This window comes from Henckelia pumila, chromosome 4 (assembly GCF_033568475.1).
Source record: "Henckelia pumila isolate YLH828 chromosome 4, ASM3356847v2, whole genome shotgun sequence".
NCBI classification, from domain to species: Eukaryota; Viridiplantae; Streptophyta; class Magnoliopsida; order Lamiales; family Gesneriaceae; genus Henckelia; species Henckelia pumila.
The window spans coordinates 141939365-141951890 of record NC_133123.1 but is presented as its reverse complement, the minus strand read 5'-3'; the positions used below and the strand labels follow the sequence as shown (position 1 = coordinate 141951890).

Sequence of the window (12526 nt, the reverse complement as noted above, 5' to 3'; positions counted from 1 at the left end):
GACACATAAATCTCACCAAAATCATGATCATTGGCATACAACTCCTTCACATACTCAAATCCCAAAAACTTAGAGTCCAAAGTAGATAGAAGCACATACCTTCGTGATAGAGCATCTGCTACCACGTTTTCTTTCCCTTGCTTATACTTGATAATATAGGGAAAAGTCTCCACAAATGCCACCCACTTGGCATGTCTCTTGTTCAGTTTTTGTTGTCCTTTGAGATGTTTCAAAGACTCATGATCCGTATGAATCACAAATTCTTTTGGCCTCAAATAATGCTGCCACGTTTCAAGAACACGAACCAAGGCATAGAACTCTTTGTCGTAGGTAGGATAATTCAAGGACGCTCCACTTAGCTTCTCACTGAAATATGCAATTGGTCTCCCACCTTGCATCAAGACACCTCCAATTCCTACACCTGACGCATCACATTCAATTTCAAAAGTGTTAGAAAAATCAGGTAATACAAGTAAAGGAGCATTAATTAATTTTTGCTTAATAATATCAAAAAACTTCTCTTGCTCCTCGCCCCAATGGAATGGAACGTTCTTGTGGGGACCCGGGTTGCTAATCTTATCTTAGGGCAATTTATTGTAATTAACAATTAAACAAGTACTTAAAAGAATTAAAGAAACAAGAGCTAAAAAAAATTTTGTTTTAAAAGGCAGGGTCTCGCTCGATCGGGGAATATGCTATCAAAAATCTGCTGCCAAAGAATGGATAAACAAGTCATAATCTTTTATACATGCTACAAAATCAAATACATGCTATCTTATAACGTCTTACAAGCTTCTAAACATAATAAACATAAACTAGCATGTATTCAAGCCATAATATACAAAGTTCTTGTATCACTTCTAGCATGGTTCAACAACATAAAGTACAAGTCGTGCTACTTAAGCCCGTGTCCTCACTTTCTATGCCTCAATCTCGAGCTATCCTTGTCTTTTCTGACTAGCTCCTGCCCCACCTATTGCCATGCACACATACAAAACAAAGCAATAGCCGGATAACTCCGGTGAGAATAAAATCCCAGTATAAACAACTTTAAACGCGAGATAATAAACGTGAATGCAATGCAAATGGCAAAAGGAAGGCTATCAAGCTGATATCAATAAAACTTAGTTCTTTGGGATCCCGAGGAATAAAATAACTATCAAACCACCGATACTCCCATTCGAGGCGGCATCAAGTATTTTAGTCCTCTGACTTTGGTACAACTATAGTGAGTCTTCTGGCTCTGAACATAAATCCATATTCTGTGCCATGAGTCAAGCTGACTCTAGAAATAAATTTACAGTCCATGCCACTCACTACAGCTCTCCAAACGTCATCTGCACTCTAGGCGATGGCTGCCCTCTGTGCTATTAAGGCTGGAGTTCAAGATGAATGAAACATAAGCTAAATGCATTAAAAGCTATAAAACACATCTTGAACAACTAAGCATATAAGAAAACAAAGCAGTACAAACAAATAATCACATAAGAAATATAAAGAAACAAGTATGTGATTGACATGGGAATACTTGAAATGAAAGCTATTTCAAGCGTTCTATCCCATCTGGATTTGCTGTCATTTATACCTTTCTATGTCACGTCTGAAAGTACTTCAAATCTGCAAGTACATCAATGAAAATTCATATCAAAAGGTTGCTCCACTTCTCAACTCAATCTCAAGTGCAAATGCTAGCAAACCTTGCTTCAAATCCTTCTCGGTTTGACTCGGAGATCTCGAGTTCGGCAACTTCGATAGAAAGCTGATAAATTACATATTGAATAACTAACAAGATCAGATGCCATTCAAACCATGCTTCGTTCAATCAACAATATCAAAGTCTTGACATTTTGCAAATCGACGGCATAACGGCTAAAACCGGCAATCCAAACAATATCCAAATCAATCCAACAATCCAGATAACTTATAATCTCTAACATATCATCTCATTACCATAAAAATCAGTATCAATCAAACATGGTAGTGTTCGAATTATTCTTCCCAAATTCATATAAAATCCGAACGACAGTCTTTTTCCGAACCGTCTGCGAATACACGATCGGTACTGCTGATATACGCATATATGATAAAATCATAATTTTCCATCTTTCACATAAAAATAAAATCTGAGATATGTGAATAAAACAAGTACCAAATCGAAGGTCTCGGAGCTGTGATCGCAGATATATATTTATCTGGAATTTCTGATAACCGGAACGCAAGTTATCGAAGCTTGAACGGGACGAAAATGGAGTTCTTGAAGGTTTGGACGATTCCTCTGTTTCTTTTCCTTTCCAAAATCTGATATGCACGTGTATTCAGCTTAATTCAAGTGGAAATTGAGATATATATATCATATTTGCAGTTTAGTCCCTGAACTTTTGACTATTTACAATTCAGTCCCCGGAAAAGAGATTTAATTCAATTTCAATCCTTATTCATTTAAGAATATTAGAATTTAATTCTAAACTCTAAATATTCCCAAATTAAATATTCTCGGATTAAAATTAAATAATCCCGGGCCTTACATTTCTCCCCCACTAAGACATGAGTTCGTCCTCGAAATCATAAGCAAGCTCTATAGACAATCTGTATACACATAAGATAATGAAATAACATAAAACAAAATAAGAACTCACATCAATGAAACAACTCTGGAAATCTCTGTCTCATGTCTGACTCAGTCTCCCAAGTCGCTTCTTCGATGCCATGTCGACTCCACTGAACTTTGACTAGCTGAATTATTTTGTTTCCGAGCTGTTTGTCTTTGCGATCAAGAATCTGAATAGGCTGCTCAAAATAACTAAGAGTCTCATCAAGTTCAGCTTCATCAGGCTGAAGAATATGGGAAGGATCAGGCTGATACTTCCGCAGCATAGAGACATGAAATACGTCATGAATACCAGACAAAGATGGAGGAAGAGCAAGTCGATAAGCAAGATCGCCTATCTTCTCGGTAATCTCATATGGACCGATAAAACGTGGAGATAACTTTCCTCTCTTTCCAAATCTGACCGTACCTCTAAACGGAGAAATCTTCTAGAAAACTCTGTCTCCCTGATCAAAAGATAGAGGTCTTCGTCTGATATTTGCATACTTTGCTTGTCTATCCTGAGCTGTTTTCATTCTTTTCTGAATAAGCTTTACTTTCTATGTCATTTCTCGGATCATATCAGGCCCAACATCAGGAACATCTGAGATATCATCCCAGTACAATGGTGATCTGCATTTCTTTCCGTACAATGCTTCAAAAGGAGCCATCTCAATGCTCGTCTGATAGCTGTTATTATAAGAGAATTCTGCAAGTGGTAATGAATCTTGCCAACTAGTACCAAAATCTAGTACTACAGCTCTCAACATATCCTCAAGTGTCTGGATAGTCCGCTCTGATTGTCCGTCTGTTTGAGGATGATAAGCTGTACTCAGATGCAATTGAGTACCAAGAGCTTGTTGCAAGCTATGCCAAAAGTGTGATGTAAATCTAGGGTCTCGATCTGAAACAATAGATTTAGGCACACCATGTAATCTTACCACTTCTCTGACGTAGATTTCTGCCATCTGATCATGTCTGTACGTCATTCTGTACGGAATAAAACATGCTGATTTCGTCAAACGATCAATAATCATCCAAATGGCATCGCACCCTCTGGATGAACGTGGTAGCTGTGTAACGAAATCCATGGAAATGTGATCCCATTTCCATTCTGGAACTGATAGACTCTGCAATAGACCACCTGGTTTCTTTCTTTCTGCTTTTACCTGTTGGCAATTCAAACATCTGGCTACAAATTCAGTCACATCTGACTTCATTTGTTTCCACCAATACTGCATTTTCAAATCATTATACATTTTTCTGCCACCAGGATGAATACTGAATCGACTACTGTGATCCTCTTTCAAGATTTGTTGTTTCAAAGCTGAAACATTTGGAACAACAAGTCTGTTATTCACATATAACACATTATCAGCACTGACCTGATATTCAGATTGATGTCCAGATCTGATCATAGCAATCGAATTCTGAATATTCTGATCCTCTTTCTGTGCTTCTTTGATTCGTATCAAAAGTTCTGGCTCAGCTCGTATAGCACAAACACAGATAGGATGCATATCTGTTGCAAATATTAATCCAGAAAGACAACAATCTTCCACCATTTGAGATACACCTATCGTAGACAAGGATAAGGAACATACCTTTCTACTTAAGGCGTCCGCAGCTGCATTAGATTTTCCTGGATAATATTTAATCTCGCAATCGAAATCTTTCAATAAATCAAGCCATCTACGCTGTCTCATATTCAATTCTGATTGCGAAAACAGATATTTCAAACTTTTGTGATCTGAAAAGATTTCAAACTTCTCACCATAAAGATAATGTCGCCATATCTTCAATGCAAAGACAATAGTGGCAAGCTCCAGATCATGGATAGGATATCGAGTCTCGTGTGGCTTTAACTGTCTCGAAGCATAAGCGATAACATGACCTCTCTGCATAAGCACACAACCCAGACCCTTGTGAGAAGCATCACAATATACAACAAAATCACCTGTACCTGATGGAATCGTCAAGACAGGTGCACTTGTAAGCCTTTTCTTCAACTCCAAGAAACTAGTTTCACAGGCTTCAGTCCAGACATACGGCTTATTCTTCTGAGTCAGTTGCGTAATAGGCTTCGCAATGCTGGAAAAATCTTTGATAAAACATCTATAATAACCTGCCAAGCCCATAAAACTCCGTATTTCTGGCACTGATGTAGGTCTAGGCCAATTCAATACAGCCTCGACCTTGCTTGAATCCACTGAAATCCCATCACCTGAAATAATATGCCCAAGAAACACAACTTTCTGCAACCAAAATTCACATTTCGATAACTTAGCATATAATTTCTCATTTCTCAAAGTCTGTAAAATGAGTCGGAGATGTTCAGCATGCTCATGTACATTCTTGGAATAGATCAAGATATCATCGATAAAAATAATGACAAAGTCATCCAAATATTTCTGAAATACCCGATTCATCAATCCCATAAATACTGCAGGAGCATTGGTTAAAACAAAAGGCATGACGATAAATTCATAATGTCCATACCTTGTTCTAAAATCAGTTTTAGGAATATCTTCATCTCGTACTCTCAGTTGATGATATCCAGATCGCAAATCAATCTTCGAATAGATAGCTGAACCCTGTAGCTGATCAAACAAATCATCTATTCTAGGCAGTGGATATTTATTCTTGATGGTTACCTTGTTCAATTGACGATAATCAATGCATAAGCGCATGGAATCATCTTTCTTTCGTACAAACAGTACCGGAGCACCCCAAGGTGAAACACTCGGTCTAATGTACCCCTTGGCTAACAAATCTTCCAATTGATCCTTCAACTCCTTCAATTCAATAGGTGCCATTCTGTAAGGAGCCTTGGATATTGGTTGCGTACCTGGCATTAGATCAATACTGAAATCTATATCTCGTACTGGAGGTAAACCAGGAATTTCATCAGGAAATACATCAGCAAATTCATGCACAACTGGAATATCTGTTACTGCTGGACTGGATTTCAATACATCGACTGCATAAATCAGAAATCCTTTCGCCCCTCTCTGCAATAAACGGGTCATAGATAACACAGATATTAAAGGAATCTTGGCTCGAGAACCCTTACCGTAGAATTTCCATTCAGATGCCATTTCTGGTCTAAATCGAACCACTTTCTGGAAACAATCTACAGTTGCTCTGTACTTGGTTAACATGTCGATACCAACAATACAATCGAAATCTGATAATCCAAGTACTATACAATCTATATTAATCACATTCCCGTCATATTGCAACGCACAATTTCGAATCATTCGAACAGATATAATACCTTCACCCAATGGTGATGAAATAGAAACAACAGTAGGCAATGGCTCAGAAGATAAAGAATGCATCATAACAAATTTTTCAGAGATGAATGTATGAGATTCACCTGTATCTATCAAAACATAGGCAGGATAACCATAAATAAATCAGTTACCTGCTATGACATCGTTAGGTGCCGCCTGTGCCTGTTCCTCAGTAAGTGCAAAAACTCGAGCCTGTTGTCTAGGAGGTTGAGTCACAGTCTGGCTTCCTCCTCCTCTGGTCTGTTGCTGAGGTTGCTGAGGCTGAAATGAATGCACTGATTGCCTTTCGGCCTGAGGTATTGGTCTAGAAGAAATTTCACCTATAGCTCTTTGAGGACATACCTTGGCATAGTGACCAGGTTGACGACAAATATTGCAATTACCTGTCACACCCTTGCACTGATCACTTGAATGTTTTCCACCACACTTAAAACAGAATGCTCCTGATTCACCAGTTCTCTGACCTGCCCCAAACTGTCTCTGTCCACTAGAACTTGAAGAACTACTACCTGGCTTCTTAAATTGCTTTCCCTTTGGCCTGAATCTAGAATCCTTTCTGCCACTGCTTCCTCCCTCAAATCTGGGAGATGTTTGCTGAAACTGTGGCGGATTCTGTGGAATAAAAGCTGATACAGGCTGGGGAAATGGCTGTGAAATGAACGGTGTTCCTCTTTGTCGCAAAATACCTGCTTCGGCTCCCTTAGCTTTGTTCAAGGCATCAACAAAAGTATTTGGTCGTCCACTGTTCACCAAGGTAAACACCTCTGGATTAAGGCCATTGATAAACTGATCCGCCATTGCTTCAACAGTAGCTGCTATATGTGGTGCAAACTTCAAAAGACTTGAGAATTTGGCCACATATTCCTCGATATTCAAATTACCTTGCTTTAGATTGGCAAATTCAGCACCCTTATCCTTCCTGTAGGAGACTGGAAAGAAACGTTGATAGAACTCAGTTTTAAATACAGTCCAGGTGATAATCGTACCTCGTTGTTCCAATGCCCGTTTGGTAGTAATCCACCAACTTTTGGCAACTTCATGAAGTTGATGTATTACCAGTCGGATACGACGATCATCTGTATAGTCAAGTGATTCAAATAGTTGTTCTATATCTTCAAGCCAATTTTCACAATCAACTGAGTTTTCTGTTCCTTTCAGTTTTGGCGGTTTGAATGACTGAAATCGCTTTAACAAAGTCTCCATTGGAGTAGCAGTAGGATCCAACGGGTCAGTAGATGTACTACCCTGTGCATTCTGAGTTTCAACAATTGGCGGTGGTACTTGTACTGGTTCAGCTGGTGGAACCACTAATGGCTGTCTAATGACCGGTGCTTTATGGGGAGGCATATCTGATTGTCAAACAGATTAGTGCATAAACAATATAATATGCAGAAATTTATTCCATCCTTCTCTGATAAGCATTCTCATGCATTCTCATGAGAATTCAGGTTCTGACTAAGGATATTCTGGAATACAATTGCATATATATAGCATGTAGTAGCAATAAAAGCACATAATCATGCAATCACATAATTATTGCTATATATAAAGCATTCTAGCAGATAATGCACATAATCAGATATAACATGTACTCTCATGCAATATTAAACAATCAGACAGACTCAAACTACCCCGCTCATCAACTTCTATCTAAATCCAGAAACTTATGCTCTGATACCACCTATTGTGGGGACCCGGGTTGCTAATCTTATCTTAGGGCAATTTATTGTAATTAACAATTAAACAAGTACTTAAAAGAATTAAAGAAACAAGAGCTAAAAAAAATTTTGTTTTAAAAGGCAGGGTCTCGCTCGATCGGGGAATATGCTATCAAAAATCTGCTTCCAAAGAATGGATAAACAAGTCATAATCTTTTATACATGCTACAAAATCAAATACATGCTATCTTATAACGTCTTACAAGCTTTTAAACATAATAAACATAAACTAGCATGTATTCAAGCCATAATATACAAAGTTCTTGTATCACTTCTAGCATGGTTCAACAACATAAAGTACAAGTCGTGCTACTTAAGCCCGTGTCCTCACTTGCTATGCCTCAATCTCGAGCTATCCTTGTCTTTTCTGACTAGCTCCTGCCCCACCTATTGCCATGCATACATACAAAACAAAGCAATAGCCGGATAACTCCGGTGAGAATAAAATCCCAGTATAAACAACTTTAAACGCGAGATAATAAACGTGAATGCAATGCAAATGGCAAAAGGAAGGCTATCAAGCTGATATCAATAAAACTTAGTTCTTTGGGATCCCGAGGAATAAAATAACTATCAAACCACCGATACTCCCATTCGAGGCGGCATCAAGTATTTTAGTCCTCTGACTTTGGTACAACTATAGTGAGTCTTCTGGCTCTGAACATAAATCCATATTCTGTGCCATGAGTCAAGCTGACTCTAGAAATAAATTTACAGTCCATGCCACTCACTACAGCTCTCCAAACGTCATCTGCACTCTAGGCGATGGCTGCCCTCTGTGCTATTAAGGCTGGCGTTCAAGATGAATGCAACATAAGCTGTATGCATTAAAAGCTATAAAACACATCTTGAACAACTAAGCATATAAGCAAACAAAGCAGTACAAACAAATAATCACATAAGAAATATAAAGAAACAAGTATGTGATTGACATGGGAATACTTGAAATGAAAGCTATTTCAAGCGTTCTATCCCATCTGGATTTGCTGTCATTTATACCTTTCTATGTCACGTCTGAAAGTACTTCAAATCTACAAGTACATCAATGAAAATTCATATCAAAAGGTTGCTCCACTTCTCAACTCAATCTCAACTGCAAATGCTAGCAAACCTTGCTTCAAATCCTTCTCGGTTTGACTCGGAGATCTCGAGTTCGGCAACTTCGATAGAAAGGTGATAAATTACATATCGAATAACTAACAAGATCAGATGCCATTCAAACCATGCTTCGTTCAATCAACAATATCAAAGTCTTGACATTTTGCAAATCGACGGCATAACGGCTAAAACCGGCAATCCAAACAATATCCAAATCAATCCAACAATCCAGATAACTTATAATCTCTAACATATCATCTCATTATCATAAAAATCAGTATCAATCAAACATGGTAGTGTTCGAATTATTCTTCCCAAATTCATATAAAATCCGAACGACAGTCTTTTTCCGAACCGTCTGCGAATACACGATCGGTACAGCTGATATACGCATATATGATAAAATCATAATTTTCCATCTTTCACATAAAAATAAAATCTGAGATATGTGAATAAAACATGTACCAAATCGAAGGTCTCGGAGCTGTGATCGCAGATATATATTTATCTGGAATTTCTGATAACCAGAACGCAAGTTATCGAAGCTTGAACGGGACGAAAATGGAGTTCTTGAAGGTTTGGACGATTCCTCTGTTTCTTTTCCTTTCCAAAATCTGATATGCACGTGTATTCAGCTTAATTCAAGTGGAAATTGAGATATATATATTATATTTGCAGTTTAGTCCCTGAACTTTTGACTATTTGCAATTCAGTCCCCGGAAAAGCGATTTAATTCAATTTCAATCCTTATTCATTTAAGAATATTAGAATTTAATTCTAAACTCTAAATATTCCCAAATTAAATATTCTCGGATTAAAATTAAATAATCCCGGGCCTTACAGTTCTTCTTTATCACCGCAGTCATAGGAGCCGCCAAAGTGCTGAAATCTTTTACAAATCTCCTATAGAAACTTGCAAGACCATGAAAACTACGAACTTGACCAATAGAAGTAGGCGTTGGCCAATCTCGAATTGCACTTACATTGTCCTCATCAACTTTGACACCTTGAGCGCTCACAACAAAACCAAGAAACACAAGTTTTTTTTGTACAAAACACACACTTTTTCAAATTAGCATACAAATTCTCAGCCTTTAGTGTGATTAGCATAATTCTCAAGTGTTCAACATGCTCATTCAAATTTTTGCTATACACCAAGATATCATCAAAGTATACCACAACAAATTTTCAAATATAAGCACGCAAGACATGATTCATCAATCTCATAAAAGTACTAGGTGCATTAGTTAACCCAAATGGCATAACCAACCACTTGTACAATCCATATTTCGTTTTGAAAGCAGTTTTCCACTCATCTCCTTCTCTCATCCTAATTTGATGATAACCACTTTTCAAATCAATTTTACTAAAAATGCTAGAACCATGCAATTCATCCAACATATCATCTAGCCTAGGAATAGGATGCCTATACTTGATGGTAATATTGTTAATGGCTCTACAATCAACACACATTCTCCATGAACCGTCTTTCTTAGGCACTAACAAAACAGGTACAACACAAGGAGACATCGACTCACGCACAAACCCCTTATCGAGAAGTTCACTTACCTGCCTTTGTAGCTCTTTTGTTTCCTCCGGATTACTCCTATAAGCTGGCCGATTCGGTAACGCACTTCCGGGCACAAGATCAATTTGATGCTCAATTCCCCTCAAAGGTGGTAGTCCTTGAGGTAAATCCTCCGGAAATAATTCTTCAAATTCCTACAAGAGAGAAACAACATTGCTCGGAAGATTTCCGGCTATATCACTTGTGTTAAGGAGAATCTCCTTATAGAAAATCAACACAAGTGGAGTATGCACATGTAAAATCTCTCGCAACTCACTCTTTTGGGCCATATATATTTTTTTATCAGCCTCTTTCCTCTCAATTTTTTTCTCATCTTTTTTTCTTTCATTCTTTTTTTTTTCTAAGGCCACCTCACTTTTTTGTTCACTCTTTTTTTCGGTCTCTTCTCTCTTTTTATTTTTCAAATGATCCTCCAACACTTGCTTTGGAGTCATAGGCAACAATACAACAGAGTCCTTTTTCATAGTAAAAGAATAACGATTTTTAAAACCGTCATGTATCACCTTCCTATCAAATTGCCACGGTCTTCCTAACAAAATATGACAAGCTTGCATAGGAACAACATCACACAACACTTCATCCTCATATTTACCAATTGAGAAAGGCACTAAAACTTGCCTAGTCACTCTCACCTCCGAACTATCGTTAAACCACTGCAATTTATATGGTTGAGGATGCTTCAAAGTAGGCAAACTCAAATTTTCAACAAGCTCACTACTTGCCACATTAGTACAACTACCCCCATCAATGATGACACTACACACTTTGTTTTTCATGAAGCATCTAGTATGAAACAAATTTTCCCTTTGATTTTCTTCCTCCTCTTTTTGTTGCACATTCAACACTCTCCTGGTCACCAACAACTCTCCAACCACCGCATCATATCCCTCATCATCAGGATCCTCCAACGCAGGCATACTATCATAATTCTCCTCCTCACTCTCCGACTCAAACTCACCACAAGCATTCATTATCATAATTTTTTTATTCGGACACTGACTAGCAATATGACCAAGACCTTGACATCGAAAGCATTTAATGTCCCTAGAACAATTATTAGGAGTTTCAGATTTACCTTGCACTCCTTGCTTTGGTGTTTCTTGCTTGGTGTCGATTTTTGGTTTGGACACCGGCTTGACATCCTCTCATTTGCCAACGTTTGGACGCCAAGGAGTAGAAGAACCCACAACAGTAGAGTTTCGACCCATACCTCTCCTTTTGAGTTGTTGTTCCACTTTCATGGCCAATTGTACCATCTCCTCAAGATCCATGCAATGTCTAAGCTCCACTTGGTCTTGAATCTCCCTATTCAAACCACATAAAAAACGAGCCATAGTTGCTTCACGATCTTCTTCAATATTAGCTCGAATCATGGTGACCTCCAACTCCTTGAAGTAATCCTCAACACTCTTCGAACCTTGCTTCAAATTTTGTAAACGCCTAAACATATCACGATAGTGGTAATTAGGCACAAATCTCTTCCGCAATATTTGCTTCATCTCCTCCCATGTCTCAATGGGACGCTCTCGATTCCTCCTCCTAGAAGTAACAAATTGATCCCACCAAATGAGAGCATAATCCACAAACTCAACCACCGCCAGTTTTATTTTTTTCGCATCATTGTAGTTGTGGCAATCAAACACCGATTCAACTCTCATCTCCCACTCCAAATAAGCCTCCGGATCAGATTTCCCATGGAACGAAGGAATCTTCATCTTAATCCCACTAATATTCCCATCCTCTCGACTCCCTTCGATGTATCTTCCTCTCACAGCTCCCCTTCTATTTCTTTCACCCTCATAAAACCTCCTATTTCTACCCCAATTTTCACCCAAACTCTCTTCATCCTCTCCACCATCATCATCTTCCTCAAATATTTTCTTTTTATTTTTACCATCACCTCCACTAACTTCAAACTTATCCAACTTCTCATGTATTGGCCCCAAAGCCGCCATTATCATCTTGGTCAATTCATCCATTTGAACTTGAGAAAAGTTTTGGCTAGAAGAACTCATCGTACCTGCAAGAAAAAGTTAGTAATAAAATTGCCTCACACAAATTCTCACAATTCACTCCAAAGAATTCACTCAACCACTCTTTTTTTATTCACTCAATTTATGCAGGCTTTTGCTTTATGTATAATTCAATCAAACTTTCAAGTTTACAACTCGTAGACACTTGAAGATTGACTCTCGAAGACTGACAAAAACAAGATGAAGAATTTTTATGAACACTCGAA

The 12526-nt window shown here is 38.1% G+C and overlaps 1 pseudogene; it reads right to left on the bottom strand.

Moving 5' to 3' along the window:
- LOC140861923 (uncharacterized) overlaps positions 1 to 12302 on the bottom strand; it is a 28139-nt pseudogene extending 15837 nt beyond the window's left edge.
- Between the last annotated feature and the right edge of the window lie 224 nt (positions 12303 to 12526).